The sequence below is a fragment of the Mus caroli genome, chromosome 16 (assembly GCF_900094665.2).
Source record: "Mus caroli chromosome 16, CAROLI_EIJ_v1.1, whole genome shotgun sequence".
Classification (NCBI taxonomy): Eukaryota; Metazoa; Chordata; class Mammalia; order Rodentia; family Muridae; genus Mus; species Mus caroli.
In genome coordinates this window covers 18961552-18978838 of record NC_034585.1, presented here as the reverse complement: position 1 = coordinate 18978838, position 17287 = coordinate 18961552, and positions in this window count along the sequence as shown.

Below are 17287 nucleotides of genomic sequence, written 5' to 3'. Positions count from 1 at the left end.
ATCCTTGCCAGCTCTACATTGTAGAGTATGAGTGTCTAAAATATAAAAAGAACTCAAAAGTAAATGTTAAGAAAATAACCCAATTTAAAAATGGACTGTAGAGCCGGGCATGGTGGCGCACGCCTTTAATCCCAGCACTCGGGAGGCAGAGGCAGGCGGATTTCTGAGTTCGAGGCCAGCCTGGTCTACAAAGTGAGTTCCAGGACAGCCAAGGCCTGGCACTAATACTGAGGCTACGGAGCTCACAAAAAGGGGCCTAGCATGACCGCACTCCAGAAGACCCAACAAGCAGCTGAAAGAGTCAGAGGCAGATATTTGCACCCAACCAATGGACAGAAGCAGCTGACCCCTGTTGTTGAATTAGGGAAGGCTGAAAGAAGCTGAGGAGAAGGGCAATCCTGTAGGAGGACCAGCAGTCTCAATTAATCTGGACCCCTGAGATCTCTCAAACACTGGACCACCAAACAGGCACCATACACCAGCTGATATGAGGCCCCCAGCACACATACAGTAGAGGACTGCTGGATCTGTGTTCATTCGGAGATGATGTACTTAACCCTCAAGAGTCTGGAGGGCCCAGGGAGTTTAGAGGTCAGGTGGAGTGGAGGGTGGGGGGTGGGCAGGAGGTATGGGGTGTGGAACAGTCAGGGGGTGGACGGGGGGGGGAGATAAAGTATGGAGTTGTACAAAAATTAATTAACTAATTTAAAAATACTCTGTTATGGAGTCTACTTAGATCCAACACAACTTAAACACCAGGTCAAGGCAGATGACAAAACTGTATTGTAAACAAGCCACTACTGATTGATCAGGGCTGCAGAACAGACTCAGAAGCTGAACTCTGACCCTCCCACTGGCCCCCACCCCAGCCAGAATAGTTAAGCTTGGAAATTAGAAATATCTGTGCAAAGTTGAGGTTACATTTTTCCACCAACGAGGATTTAGGGATAAAGGCTCTCCTTATGTGGTTGATCTCTATCAACTGATATAAAATGTAGGTTTTTATAGTACAACCAATCAAATCCATTTGTTCCTTTGTTGTTAGGAACAGTCATTATGTTTTGGGGGAACAAAGGATGAATAATGGGAGCTATGGTTAGGGACAGAACAATTATTATGCTCTGAAAAAGAAGATGAATAGCAGAAGTTGTTCAGTTATTGGGGAGTCCCCAGCTCCCCTAGAGCTTGTGTCCTTGAACTTAGTTTCCCTCTATGATTAAATGGAGTCTGAAAACAAAATGGCAGTACTTAGGGACAAGTTTCTTTTGCTTATTCCCAACAGCCTGACTTCCTTAGCCATCATAGAAATGCAGAGATGTTGAGTACATCTCACATCAGTAAGGATGACTGACCACCATTACAATGACCACCATCATAATGCATTATAACAAATGCTGATGTGGATGCTGGGGGAAGAGAACCTGCATACACTGACAGTGGGAGAACAGACTAGTGCAGCTTAGAAGTCAGTCTGGAAATTACTTTAACACATGAAATAGAGCTGCCATATGACCCAGCTACACCATTCCTGGGTACATACCCAAAGCCCTTAAATCCTACAACAGAGACATTGAGTGTCCTCGTGGCATGTGCATTACTGCTCTGTTCATAATGCCTAAGTGGTATCAACCTAGATTCCATAATTAAAGTGACCAGATAAGAAAAATATTGTTTATATACACAATGGAATATTACACAGCTGTAAAGAAAAACAAAATCAAAATTTCAGGTAAATGGATGTAACTGGACAAATGCTGTGGACTGGCCTCAGTCGTCCCCCCTCAATCTGCAGGAAATTAGGGTTCCGGATAGGTGGGCAGGAGTCAGTGAGAAATGACAAACAAATATGGCCACAAGGGAGTGTGCTGTATTTGAATGTAATTTGTCAAATCGAGCACCATATTTTTAATACAGAAGAAAATGGGAAGTTAGGTGACACATCAGCAAGGCACAATGAGGTTACCGGATGCTTAATGACTCTAACACAAAACAGAGGAATGCAAACACAAAGACTGGCAGGGACTGGGCAATAAAACAACTGAGACAAAGTCAGCTCTATCTAAGATCAGCTATATTCTTAGAAGTCAGGTGTGAGGGCTTTACACTCCTGGGGCAAGGGCTTTCACACCCAAGTCATTCTAATTAGGGAGTTCCGTTCTAGCTAAACTTCTCATGAATAATGCAATATTCTAGTTCCTCTATCTCTCTTACAATACTAGAGGCAATTCTGAATGTTACTGAATAGGTAACATTCTTACTGAATTCCAAGCCCAGGGTCAGCTCAAGGACTACTCAGGGCATTGGTGAAGGCCAGGAAGCAAAGTTCGATTATGCTTAGGCATTTGGCAAGTCATTGCTTGGAGGCACCTATAATAAAACAATACTGAAAGAAAGCACACAGATCCATTCGCAAGGATAAGTTTGGAGCATATAGGATGCCACAGTTCCAGGAGACTGTTTCCATAAACTTTTCGCCTGCGTCCAGGTTTCTAGGCCTGTCACGCAAGTCACTACTGGAGTGGATGTAGAGAATGGGAGTAGAGTCACTACTGTTGTAGATGAAGTAATCCACAACAATATAAACACCGTGTTTCTCTCATAGGCGGATCCCAGTTTTAAATCTCTTGTCTTGGGTGTTTAGCTTGGAGCACAAGTGTAAGCCAGGCAACTTGAAAGAGGCCTTGGGGCATGTGATGGTTTATGTATGCTTGGCCCAGGGAGTGGCACTTTTAGGAGGTATGGCCTTGTTGGAGTAGGTGCATCACTGTGGATGTGGGCTTAAGACCCTCACCCTAGCTGCCTGGAAGTCAGTCTTCCACTAGCAGCCTTCAGATGAAGATATTGAACTCTCAGCTCTGCCTGCACCATACCAAGCCTGGATGCTACCATGCTCTTGCCTTGATGATAATGGACTGAACCTCTGAATCTGTAAGCCAGATTAATCTTGTCCATATAAAATTTGCCTTGGTCATGGTGTCTGTTCACAGCAGTAAAACCTTAACTAAGATAGGGCACATAAAAAATGTGCTAGGAGGCTATAGATAAAAAGAAGGTAGAGAGGTGGAATACAAGGGAAAGAAAGGCTTCAGCAGGGGAGAGCAAAGGAACACAGGAGACCAGGGGGTGAGTGGAAGGGCCAATCCCAAATGGAATATGAAAAACCACCTGGGAGCACACTATCTCACAGGTCAACTTAAAAAATAATAATAGTAAGTGCCAGGTACAATGGTGAGAACTTTTAATCCCAGCTCTCAGGAGGCCGAAGAGGCAGTAAACTCTTTGTGAGTTCACTGGTCTACATAGAGACACCTTGTCTCAATCAATCAATCAATCAATCAATCAATCAATCAACAGAAGAATAGTAGAACACAGGTAACCTGGAAGAAGAAGAGACAATACAGATGGGGGGGATGCTAAGGCATCAGGGGGGCAAGTACCACAAAAAGGGGAGAATGAAAACTCCGTTCCAATTAACATCATCAACCTGGATCAAACTTCAGGAAGTCTGATGGTGGGTGGTTCATTATCAGTGCATTTAAACACAGTATGATTCGAGAAAAGGTGTCCAGACAATAATAATTCCAATTCCAATTCCAATTCCAATTCCAATTCCAATTCCAATTCCAATTCCAATTCCAATCACAATTCCAATTCCAATTCCAATCACAATAAACTTAGGGCAGGACTACTAAAAGACCTAGAACCTAGTGTGTTTTTTGATGGAGATAACATAGAGGCCATCAGGGTATAAAATGCATGTGCCGTCTCCCCTAAGGATGGGTTCTATTCACTGGGAGCTAAAGATAAATGTCTATAGAGGGAAGAGAGTCTGGTTAAACATTTTGGGTGAGGTAAAAAGTAGTGACCACAATAGAGGCTGTGGAGGATAGACTGCCTCCATGGCTAGTCTAAAACTGTGGTCCTCAATTCACCATCTTTAGATTCATTTCTGCTAATATTTTTGCTGTATTATAAGTAGTTTTACTAATTATCACAATTTTTGGAGAGAGTTCTCTTAATTGACTGGTTGAAAAGATCTCCTGAACAAAATGGGTGTGATACAGCCTATCCCACATAAACCTTTATAAATAACCCTTAGCATGGCAAAACAATATCGGATTGTCTTTTATCACGGATGTGACAAAAGCATTTGAATTCTGCATAGACGCGCTGATAATTAACGTGTAATAACAGCCATCAAACGTAACAACATGATCTGGGGAGTCAAGTAGGATAATAACATCCTTGTTGTTTCCTCAAAGTCTTAGCTTGAGAGGTTAAAGTCCTGAAGTCTCCCCAAGTTTGCCCTTCCTCTTGGGACATCTTTTGATAGGTTGGTTTATCATCTGGTGAACTCTAGATGTCATGGGCAGATGTATCAGAAGCCATCTGGGACTACATTTATTTTCTGAAAACACAGAAGTATAACCTCGCCTCAATGTTAGAACTTTAGGTTCTTTCCTGTGTAGCACTTTTCTTAGGTTGTGTCTCCTTTAGGGTAAGTGCTTTGGGGCAGCAGGAAAAGCATTATACTTTATATACCTTACATGTAGGACATAGAAAAATCCATCTCAAACCAACTAGAACGCGTCCACCGAGCCAGTCAGCTTTCATAATTCGATCCAGGCTGCTAGGAGAGAAAAGACACTCATGGTCTTACCCAGTACTGGACAGTACAAGCGGGAACACCAACCTACCAGGCAAGATGTGCAGTGTGGTGTGACTGTTGGGTGTAGGCATAAGTTTTCCTCAAGCTGCTTTAAGAAGGGATCAACTCTTCCTCCTGCCTACCACTCACCAGAGGTAAAGAAAGGTTATTAGGACATGGGGGAAGTAGATCTATTTAGAAATAGCTCTTTGGGGTGATTCTAATCTTTGTTGTTCTCAGTCCAGTCCACTAGCAAACACCAAACCCAAATCAGCAGCTACAGACAAGTCCACTCAGTAAACACCACCCACGAATCGGCAGCTGCAGTTCAATCCAGAAGGAATCCAAGAGGCTCACCACCTGGCCCGAGTCTGAGGAAAACCTCACGAGATGTTCTTTGGCAAATTTCTCTCTATGATGTCACCACAAGTGAAGCTCGACAACACAATGTAAGGTGAGCCAGTACATGCATGCCATCAATGAAGAACAAGGTAGAGCAAAGCAAACCAATGCTCCAGCTCCCACTGTGTGGTAATATTTATATTCCTTCTAAACAGCACACATTCTTTCACGTGCCTGCTATACCAAAACATCTCACATTTCACCTGTGTGTATGCCCCAGAAAAACATATGACATAACTGACTTTCCAAAGAAACCAGACGTTTCCACGTCAGTTGTGGGAGTAACAGATTTCTAACTGGAGTTTAGACCTCCCTCACAAGAGGGAAATGTGTGCCTGGTACAGTAACCCTGGTCCAAAGCCCATGGATGAGGTAGTCATAACTCCTAGAGTAGAGCCTACTTTTGTTATTTTGCTAAGTGGCCTTGCTATCAAACTGCCTTCTAAATATTTATGCTTATTAAAATAAACCTTCCTGGCTTCTCTCAGCTTTAGTCAGAGAGATGTCTCTCTGCAGTGGACAGCAGTTAATGCAAAAATACACACCTGGCCAAAGTGCTGAGCTGAAGAGACTGAGTGCTCTGAATAGGGGGGTCTATATTAATCCTGCTACCACCAAGGCTCAGGGAACACTGCAGAAAGAATGTAAGCCCTGGAGGGTGGGGAGACAGGCTATAGGTGCTGTGTTCTGGTCACGTTGTGGCTATTGCAATCACAGGCTCACAGAAACTTTGGTTGCTGGCACAAGATCAAAGCAGCCAAAATCTCAGCACAGAAGAGCTCTGGGCCCCCACCCCTTACTGAGGAACGATTGGTAGTGGATCGTCTGTTAGAGAGGGAGAATTACTCTACTTGAGGTGTGGTGGGTTTTAGTGGGTTATGGGAGGGGGGAGGAAATTGGGAATGGGGTGTGTTGGGAAAATTGGAGGAGTTGGAGTGGGGAAATAGAAGGTAGATATGAGCCGGGCGTGGTGGCACACGCCTTTAATCCCAGCACTTAGGAGGCAGAGGCAGACGGATTTCTGAGTTCGAGGCCAGCCTGGTCTACAGAGTGAGTTCCAGACAGCCAAGACTACACAGAGAAACCCTGTCTCGAAAAACAAAAACAAAACAAAAAAAACAAACAAACAAAAAAAAGAAGGTAGATATGGTCATATTTCATTGTATGCATGTATGGAAGTCTCAAAATAAATAAAATAAAATAAAATAAAATGCCTTATTCTACACAGCTTCTACTTTATGCATGTGCATTTGTGTGTACTTCTTGGAAGAGGTGTCATATTTGATACCATATTCTCAAGAGGGCCTATGACCCACTAAAGATTAAGCAACCAACACTGTATGTGTAAAATAAAGACAGGAGTTCAGGTATTCTTATTTTATCTTATTTATTTTATTCTTATTCTTATCGAGGAAGAGGGAAGTAATTATAATCTTTGTACCTTGTTGATGATCAAATGGAATCTAAATTCTTTAGGCTATCCTAACCTGTTGTTAAAAAAAAATCACTTAAAAAAAAAAAGATTTATTTATTTATTTATTTATTTTAAAAAAGATTTATTTATTTATTGGATTTCAGAGCACGCTGAGGTCCTGAGGGTTGGTTTTAGAATTTGGCAGAGAACGCTGGCAGAATGAGTGCATGCCAGTAGAGGAAATCAGATACCATTACAAATGGTCATGAGCCACCATGTGGTTGCTGGGAATTGAACTCAGGATTTGTAGAAGAGCAGCCAGTGCTCTTAATCACTAAGNCATCTCTCCAGCCCCCAAAATCACATTCTTAAAGGGCAAAATTTAAAACTAGTCTTTTGTAAAGAGAAAAACCTTGAATATTTTTAAATGGTAATGTACAATGGTAAGAACTGTATTTTAGAAATACCTTTGAAGCCCATTGTGCTATTATACATAACCTTAAAGGGAAGACTAATGAAGCCCTCCAATCAGCAAAGAAAGCCACAGTGTACCTGTGCTCTCTACACCTTCCTCCCCAGTAGTACCACGTGGTGGTGGTGGTAGCGGTGGTGGTGGGATGGGGAAATGGGGGAAGTGTGTTGATAGAGTGCCTGAGGCCTGTGATTTCTAGTTAACACTAAACTTTCTAGGATTTTAACACCTGCCTTTAAACACAGACCACACTTTAAAACCCACCAGCATGCTGTGGGCTCTCTAGGTGACCTCAGCCCTTTGGTAGCCATTGGTGAGGTTAATCCACGTCAAGCATTCTAGACTATGTTTAGAAACAGTTTTCTGCTGAACCAGAACGGTTCCCAACTATCCTGGGTACGGTCCCCATCTGCTTATCTTGACAGCCTTTGCATATTTTGAGTTTAACAGCTACGCTATGCCACTTCCTGGTGGAACAGCAACATCACACCACTTCCGGTGACGTCATACTGTGCACCGCGGGGGGGGGGAGAGGGAGAGAGAGAGAGAGAGAGAGAGAGGGAGAGAGACAGGGGGGGGGGGGGGGGGTTGTCAGCCAGATAGAAAAAATGATGTCACTAAGTTGTCTTCCTGGCTCTCTGGCACTTTCACTAACTAATTCTTTCTTCTGTTGTTTTCCATAGGTTTCTATGTAACCGTTGGCAGATAGTAGCAGGGAAAGGTGTCCACCTTGAATGGTTCTTCAATGGAGTCAAATATTTAGGAAGGAATTATATTTTGTATGTTCTCTTTGGTATCTGTAGAGACTAGGAGAGTGGAAATGGAGAGGGTTGAAAGGGGCTCTGCATTCTTACCCTGCGAATTTCATGCGTGTCAACTGTCGAAGGTACTTGTCTCCTTTCACCTGACTTTGAGGAGCCTGGCAGAATGAGTGCCGGGAGCAAGCCTCTTCTAAGAGGACCTGAGCAGAGCTAATGAGCTGTGTCATGTGAAAGCTTCCCTTGTACCTAGGGCCATTCCACCTTCTCTCAGAGGACACAGAAGCAGTTGCTATTTCTAGGCAGAACGTGATATCCTTAGGATGAGGTTAGGGCAGAACTGCTTCCAAATTTTAATTACACTTGGATTTCAGAGCACGCTGAGGTCCTGAGGGTTGGTTTTAGAATTTGGCAGAGAACGCTGGTTGTTACCTGGTATTTCTCTGATAGTAACTGGCTCTGTTTTCAGTTTGTGCGCATAGTTGCCATGATATAAAAATCTTGGTCAGTTTCTGATGTATCAAACTGTGGACATGCATGCTCTGGACAATGGACTATAAATGAGGGGTCTGGTGGCAGCTCCATGAAGCTACCTTCACTGTCCAACAGTGTGCATCCTTCGTTCCTTTTTTCTGCCTCCTTCATCTTGCTGCATAGGACATAGATGTAATGGCTAGAGTTCTACCCACTGAACCATGCAGATAGGGCCATCTCCTAAAATAAAGTCCAATGAAGATGACTGGGTCCCTGGAGCCCTCAAAGAGCACAGTTGTCATGTCAAATGACCTTCCTATAGTCATTCATGTGTGAGCTGTCATGGGCAAGCCAGTGCTTCTGAAGGTCTTTAGTCACAGCTGACCTGAATCTGAACTGATGCATGTGGGCTCCAGGAACTGGGGGAAGGTACGTTGTTCTGTTCTTTGTACACAGGGAGCTTCAAGAATCTAGCCATGTGTGCACGCATGCTTGTGTGTGTACTTGTGTGTGTATATGCATGCGTGTGTGTGTGTGTTTCTTGCTTTAAATGATTTTGGGTTTTTTTCTCCCCTGATCTGTTGTGTTTTTCAACTTAATGTTGGAAAAATTTATGCCACACTGTAAATATAGCTGCTGGGGGAAGCTCACAGAGAGGACTGCTCTGAACATCAGAGCAGGACTTGATATCAGTACTGAACAAGATGTAGTCTCAAAGGCCAGCTTGAACCTCAAATTTTCTGCTCTGTAATTAAAGATACAAGCATAATGAACTGCATACTACCAGGGATGTGGTTTGCCGTGTTGTGATGGATAATTTAGAAAGCAGTATCTCTCATGACACAGCAGAGGAACCTCCAACCATGAAACGATTTCATTGCTACTTCATAACTGTAATTGTCTCATATGAAGTGCCAGAGATGAGATTCATGGACCTGCTTGCTAGGCCAGAGATCTGTAAACTGGGGCGCCCAGTCAAGAGGAAATTGAATAATGAGCCACGGCAGTTCAGGCAGTATATATTAGAGCTACCCTTGCCTCTTCATCTCAAGTTAAGAAGATCATCCTGCTTAACGTTCTGGGAGTCGGTGGACACAGTCTCATCAGGGCTGTCTCAGAAACCTGCAGATCGGGGGCTGCAAACAGGGGTTCTTGACCCCACTATTTGACCTCAGAAATGCAGTGACCTAACCCTTCTGTATTAGCCAGGGTTCTCCAGAGCAGTAGTTCTCAGTCTGTAGGTCAGGACACCCTTGGGATTTCATATCGGAGATCCCTCATATCAGGTACAGTATGATTCATAACTTGCAAAATTACAGCTATGAAGTAGCAGTGAAATCATTTTATGGTTGGTGTGTAAGGGGAGGCTCTGATGCTAACCCTCTTCCCCAATTGGCTCTTGATTTGTCAGTAAAGAAGGTTGGAGACTAATTGCTGGGCAGAGGGTACAGGTAGGACTTCCAGGTCCCAGGAGGAAAAGTGAGACACAAAGGAAGGAGAGGCTTTTCTGCCATGCTTTGGAGGAAGAAGGACCTAGCAATCAATCACGTAAGGCCTTGGGGGAGAGCTAGGGCCTGCAGCCTCTACTATGGGCCAAGGATGTTTGGCAGGGGCTAGGTGAAACAAGCCACTAAGTTTAGGGCAGGAGGAGAGATAGAGATAATAAATTGGCAAGGGCATGCTATTCCAGGCAGGAGATATCTATGCCCACCAATTGTACGTAGGCAAGTTAAAGAAACAGGCTGTGTGTGACTGTCTTTTATCTGTGGATTCAAGGGTCTCAGGCGGGAGAGAGTAGCTCGACCCCTCCCAGAACAAAGGTGGGTAGAAAGAGAAGTCAGGTTAGGGATGGCAGTGGCTGATCCCAGAGCTAAGCTGGGTGGAACAAAAGAGAGCCAGGAGGGGCTGATAGCTCGGCAGCTCGCAGGCAAAGTAGAACATTTATAAATTACCCCCAACGTTGGTGGCCACCACAATATGAGGAACTGTATTAAAGGGCCACAGCATTAGGAAGGCTAAGAACAACTGCCCTAGAAGAACAGAACAGAGAATGACTGTGAAATAAAATTCATTTTAATCTTATGTGTATACACACATGCATATCTACATATATAATATGTACAAATATTTAATTGAAGCTTTATTAGAGTGGATTACTGTTTGTGGCCTGGATATTCCAACAATGGCTGTCTCCCGATGGAAAGGCCAAGTATCTAATAGTTGTTCAGTCCATAAAACTGAATGTCTCAGCAGCCCCTTTCTGGTACTACAGTTGCAGGGAAGACCTAGAGAACTGCCTGTCTTCAGGCTTCATGAGACTCCTTAAAAAATATGTTCTAGCTGGGCGTGGTGGTGCACGCCTTTAATCCCAGCACTCGGGAGGCAGAAGCAGGTGGATTTCTGAGTTCGAGGCCAGCCTGGTCTACAAAGTGAGTTCCAGGACAGCCAGGGATACACAGAGAAACCTTGTCTTGAAAAAACAAACAACAACAACAACAAAAAATATGTTCTAATATCAGTGAAGGAATGCCTCAGCCTCAGCATAGATGAACTTACCAGCAAGAGTAAGAGCAAGCAGGCAAAAGCCTCCATCTTCCATGTCCTTTTATGTAGCCCAGAAGGTCTGACCCCGATTTGGGATGGGTCTTTCCACATCAAATGATCTGGATGTAGGGTGGATCTTTCCATGTCACAGTCCAGTCAAGAAAATCCCTCACTAGTATGCATGGATCCTTGAATTTTAATTTATCCCTGATGTGGTCAAGTTGACAACCAAGATTAGCACTGTGCCCCATATCCTAAATCTTCCCAGTCAAATCCTTACCTTTGATATGATGGACTTGTCCTGAGAATTCATGTTCTGTAGAACTCCACAACTTTTATAATTAAATCCTATGTTTGACTCCTCTGCTTCTTCTCCCCATGAGACTACAGGAGATGAGGTTCTTTACATAATGTCCCAATGTTCACAGTCTTGTTACCTTAGTAATAATCACCACACACCATTTGCAGTATTTCTCTAGTACAGTAATCGCCCCCAGCAATAGCCAGCTGTCTTCATTGAACTACAACTTTCTCTGACCTCAAATGCTTCATTATTTTCTGACTGTACCTTATCCTAACTTCTCTGGCAAAAGTTTCAACTTTTGCAGCTTCAGCATGCCAGGGACGAAGAAAGCTTATGCAGCTAGTGATCTGGTTTCAAATACCCATTTTAGAACTTATCTACTCACCCAGATCCTGGAAACTGTTCTCCAGGGTCTAGCCCAGTGAGTCTGCCTGACCCTCCCCTCTGACTCTTTAAAATCCCCAGATATGGCCCAGTGTTGCAGTCTTTAACACAATCAACCTCTAGCCTTTATCTAGGGCCCACACTGCCTGCCTCAGACACACAGGCCCTTCCCATACCAGATCCAATATCTCCACCTGGCCAACTCTACCCACACACTCCAGGTTTGGACTAGGATTCACATCCTGCACACCAGTATAGCATCCTCTTAACTTTGTTCCATCTAGGCCATTTTCAACCTTCAGATACAACCAGACCACACACCCTCTCTTCTGTTCCAACCTGCCTTTCCATGTCAGACACAAAACTAACAGAAGGAGTACACATGGAACTCCTTATAAGAATAAATACAAACTTATGAAATAAATACAAACATTATGAAGGATCAAGAGAGGGTATCCCCTTGTATTCCACACCAAACACCTTAGTCGTATAGAAATGGTTGCCAGTGAGGGTTCCCTGGGTGAAACTTGGGACACAGAACTTAAGAGAACAGTCATAAAGGCCACCAAAGAACTCAAGCTAAAAGAGGTCACAATGAAACCATATAAGAAACTTAAAAATAACTCAAAGAGAATAAATATCTGAGCGGCACTCAAGAACACATAACATAAAGCTGGTGGAGCCAGGCATTAGTGGCGCACGCCTTTAATCCCAGCACTTGGGAGGCAGAGGCAGGCAGATTTCTGAGTTCGAGGCCAGCCTGGTCTTCAGAGTGAGTTCCAGGACAGCCAGGGATACACAGAGAAACCCTGTCTAGAAAAACAAACAAACAAACAAACAAACAAAAGCTGGTGGAAATGCCAAAGATAACCCAGGACTGGAAAGGAGTTCAGTAAGATGGCAGAAAAGTTGAAAAAGATGAGATGAAATGAAGATGGAATTGAAAACCCCAACAGCCCAACTAAAAATCTCAAAGGAAACCTTAAAAGTATAATAAATCAAACAGAAGACAGAAGATTATCAGGACTCGGAAATAAAGTGGAGGCTCTGGACCGGATAAGCAAGAAATAAAAAAAGTTTAAGAACACACAGGAAAGGAGCAGAGAATGTGGGACACCAGGAAAAGACCAAATCTTCACATCTTAGATATGGATGAGGGTGAGGAATCGCAAGTCAGTGGCACAGACAAGATCTGCAACAAGACCATAGAAGAAAACTTTCCCACACTGAGGGAAGACACACCCTTACAGATAAAAGAAACATAGAAAATGCCAAATAAACAAGACCATAAAAGAAGCCATTAAGCTGGGCAGTGGTGGCACAAGCCTTTAATCCCAGCACCTGGGAGGCAGAGGCAGGTGGATTTCTGAGTTCGAGGCCAGCCTGGTCTACAGAGTGAGTTCTAGGACAGCCAGGGCTACACAGAGAAATCCTGCCTCAAAAAAAAACAAAACAAAACAAAACAAAAGCCATTAAATAGGTTTGGACCCCAAAGTTTCATGTGTTTGAATGCTTGGCTCATAGGGAGTGGCACTATTAGGAGATATAGCCTTATTGGAGGAGGTGTGGGCTTGTGTGAGGAAGTGTGTCACTGTGGAGGTGGAGCTCTGAGGTCTTCAATGCTAAAGCTACACTCAGTGCGAAACACTCCAGCCATCTCCTTGCTGTCTGAGCATCAAAATGTAGAACTCTCAGCTCCTTCTCCAACATCATATCAGCCTGGAAGCTGTCATGTTTCCCATCATGATGGTTATGGATTAAACTTCTGAAACTGTAAGCCAGCCCCAAATTAAATGTTTTCTCTTATAAGAGTTGCTTTGGTCATGGTGTCTCTTCACAGCAATAAAACTCTAACTAAGACACCATATCATAGTTAAAACACTAACTATACAGAACAACAACAAAAGGTGCAAAGGAAAACACAAGTCACATATAAAGGAAAACCTATCAGAATAGCATCTGATTTCTCAGTAGGAACTTTGAAAATCAGAGGAGCCTGGAGCAATGCATTCCAAGTTCTAAAGACCACAAGAAGCGACCTAGACTACTCACCACAGTTGAAGGAGAAAGAAAAATATCCCATGATATAAACAACCTTTAAATTTTTATATCCAACAAAGCCTGAATACAATAGAGGAAGCAATATTTCGGGCTGAAGAGAGGAATGAGAGTACCCAAGAGGCTGTGGAAAGAAATGCAAAGACATAATTACTAAAGCCCAAAGTACCACTGAGAACATAAACACTACCACCAAAGATCGATAACACAATGACCACAATTTACACACACGTTTCAGTAACTTTATATTCATGGCCTCAGTTCTCTAGGCAAAAGACACATGCTAACTGAATAGATAAGGAAATAAAATCCACCTATCTGCCGTCTACAAGAACCACATCTCAGCTTTAAAGATAGGTGCTACCTTAGAGTAAAAGGATGGATAAATGGACTCCAGTCAAATGGCCATGAAGCAAGAAGGCATCACTAGCCTAACATCAGACAAAATAGACTTCAAACTAAAACTGATCAAAAGAGATAAAGACAACACTTCATTCTAATCAAGGGACCAATGAATCAGGAAGGCATTACTGCCCTGATTATACTCACCAAACACGGGCACACCTGATTTCATTAGACAAGAACTACTGGATTTGATGACACAGGTTATGCCAATCCATTAGGAGTAGGTGATTTCAATACCGCATTTTCTCAAGTAGATAGGTTATCTGGACAAAATATAAATGGGGAAATATCAGGATTAAATAGCAACATACACACATCAAATGGACTTAATGGATACCTAAGGAACATGGCACCTAAACACCAATGAACACACATTCCACACAGCAGCTTCTGGAAGCGTCTCTAAAACAAACCACATCCTAGGACACTGAACTGAAATATCTCTGTGTACCCTATCTGACCACAATGTAATCAATTTAAAAAACTGCAAGCCAATCTCTAGTATATACCCGAACTCATAGAGATTCAATAACTCATTATTCTATGGTGAATGGTTCAAAGAAGATATCATGAAAGAAAATTTTAAAATTCCTGGAACTAAATGAAACTGTAAATACCATACAACAGAAGCTCTGAACACACTGAAAGCTGTCTTATGGGGGAAATGCATAGAGCTGGGGTCTACATTAAACAACCAGAAAGAGCATGACTGTCTTTGACTTTAGAGCCAACATCCACTTATCAGTGAGCACATATTTGCCTTTCTTGGGTCTGGGTTACCTCATTCAGGATGATTTTTTTTTCTAGTTCCATCCATTTACCTGCAAATCTCATGATGCCATTGTTTTTAACAGGCGAGTGATATTCCATTGTGTAAATGTATCACATTTTCTTTATCCATTCTTTGGTTGAGGGACATCTGGATTGTTTTTCAGTTTGTGACTATTATGAATAAAGCTGTTATGAACATAGCTGATCAAGTGTCCTTGTGACAGGATGAGGTTTCCTTTGGAGTGGTATAGCTGGGTATTGAGGTAGATCAATTTCCAATATTCTGAAAACCACCATATTGACTTCTAAAGTGGCTGTACACGTTTTCACAGTGTTCCCCTTGCTCCACATCCTCACCAGCATGAGCTGTCATTTGTGGTTTTTATCTGAGATATTCTGACAAGTGTGAAACAGAATCTCAAAGTCATTTGATTTGCATTTCCCTGATGGCTGAGGATGTTGAACATTTCTTTAAGTGTTTCTCAGCCACTTGAGATTCCTTTGTTGAAAATTCTGTTTATATCTGTACCCCATTTTTAATTGGATTTTTAGGTTTGCTGATGTCTAGTTTCTTGAGTCCTTTATATATTTTGGATATCTGCCTCCTGTCAAATGTAGAGTTGGTCATGCTATCGTCTACAGACCCAGAGAGAGACTGAGTAACAAAACGGGCTTAAAAGGAGGATGCAAAGATCTCCCTGGGAAGGGTTAATCGGACAGATTTCCCAGGTGGACTAGGGCAGATGGGGCTGGGAACAGAGGGGTCAGGTGAAGGGGTACTTGGAGAAACGACTGGAATCGGGGGCATTTCAGGTGCAAGGTGGAAGCTTCATGGAATCTATGACATAACCCTGGCAAAGACACCTAGTAATAGGGGACGCAGGACCTGAACCAGCCATCCTCTGTAGCCAGGCAACGCTTCAGTGCAGGGACTGAGACACTAACCCAGCCACAAAACCTTCCACCTACAGATTGTCCTGCCTGCAGAGTGTTCTGGAGCCAGAACCTAAAAGAACGATCATCAGAACCAGAGAGACTTCATCCAGCAACTGATGGGAGAACCTATAAGTAGCTCAATGATGCAATTAAAAAACTTGGGAAAACAACCAGTTGATGGCAAGAAATAATAAAAATGAAAGCAGAAAGTAATGAAATGGAAATAAGGAAAAGACTATGAAGAATCAAGAGACCTAAGGGCTGGTTCTTTGACAAGATCAACAAAGGTGACAGATTCTTGGACCAACTACCCAAAAGAAAATGGATTGATCTAAGTTACAGAGGCATAAATGAACAGAGAAGCATCACAATAGACAACAAAGAAATTCACAAATGTATAAAGAAGTATTTTAAAGTCTTATTCTATTAAGTTGGAAAACCTAAAAGAAATGGACATATTTCTGGATTCAGCCAAACCATTAAAATTAAACCAAAGCCGGGCGTGGTGGCGCACGCCTTTAATCCCAGCACTCGGGAGGCAGAGGAAGGCGGATTTCTGAGTTCGAGGCCAGCCTGGTCTACAAAGTGAGTGCCAGGACAGCCAGGGCTACACAGAGAAACCCTGTCTCAAAAAACTAAAAAAAAAAAAAAAAAAAAAAAAAAATTAAACCAAGAAGTCAAAAGCCTAAATAGACCCATAACAAACAAGGAGCTTGAAAAAGAAACAACAAGCCATCTAACCCCCAAAAATGTCCAGGGCCAGATGGGGTCACAGCAGAATTCTTCCAGAGTTTCAAAGATCTACAGTCAGGAGGAGAAAGAGAAAAAGGAAGAGAAAGAAAAGAAGAGAAGGAGAGTGATCACTCCTTCAAAACTCCATCAAAAGCCGGGTGTGGTGGTGCACACCTTTAATCCCAGCACTCGGGAGGCAGAGGCAAGCAGATTTCTGAGTTCGAGGCCAGCCTGGTCTACAAAGTGAGTTCCAGGACAGCCAGAGCTATACAGAGAAACCCTGTCTCAAAAAACTAAAAAAAAAAAAAAAAAAAAAGAACAAAACAAAAACCTCCATCAAAGAAGCCAGCATCCCTCTCATACCCCAACTAGGTAGAGACACAGCAGAACAAACAAACAAACAAACAAGCAAACAAAAACTACAGGCCAATATCCCTGAAGAACATAGAGATTCAAAAATGCTCAATAAAACACTTTCAAATAGAATACAGATATGCATTAAAAAAAAATTACCCACCATGACTAAGTTGGCTTTATCCCTGGAATTCAGAGAAGATAATAAACCAATTAATGGGCTTAAAGACAAAAATCACACAATTGTTTCAATAAATGCAGAAAGAGCCTTTGACCGAACCAGCATGCCTTCATGATAAAAAAAAAATATCTAATATATATATATATATATATATCTAAAAAAAAAAAAAAAAAAAAAAAAAAAAAAAAAAAGCCCCAGAGAACGCAGGGTCAAAGAGAACTCACCTCAACAAAAAAAAGCAGTGCATGGGAAACCCACAGCTAACATCAGCCTAAGCAGAGGAAAGCTTAAAACAATCCCACTGAAGTCAGGGATGAGACAGGATATCCACTATTTCCACTCCTTTTCAATGTTGTGGTCAAAGCATAAGTTGGAGCAATAAGGCAAGAGAAGGAAACTAAAGAGATACAAACAGGGAAAAAAACTCAAATTTGTGGGTGATGTCAGAGA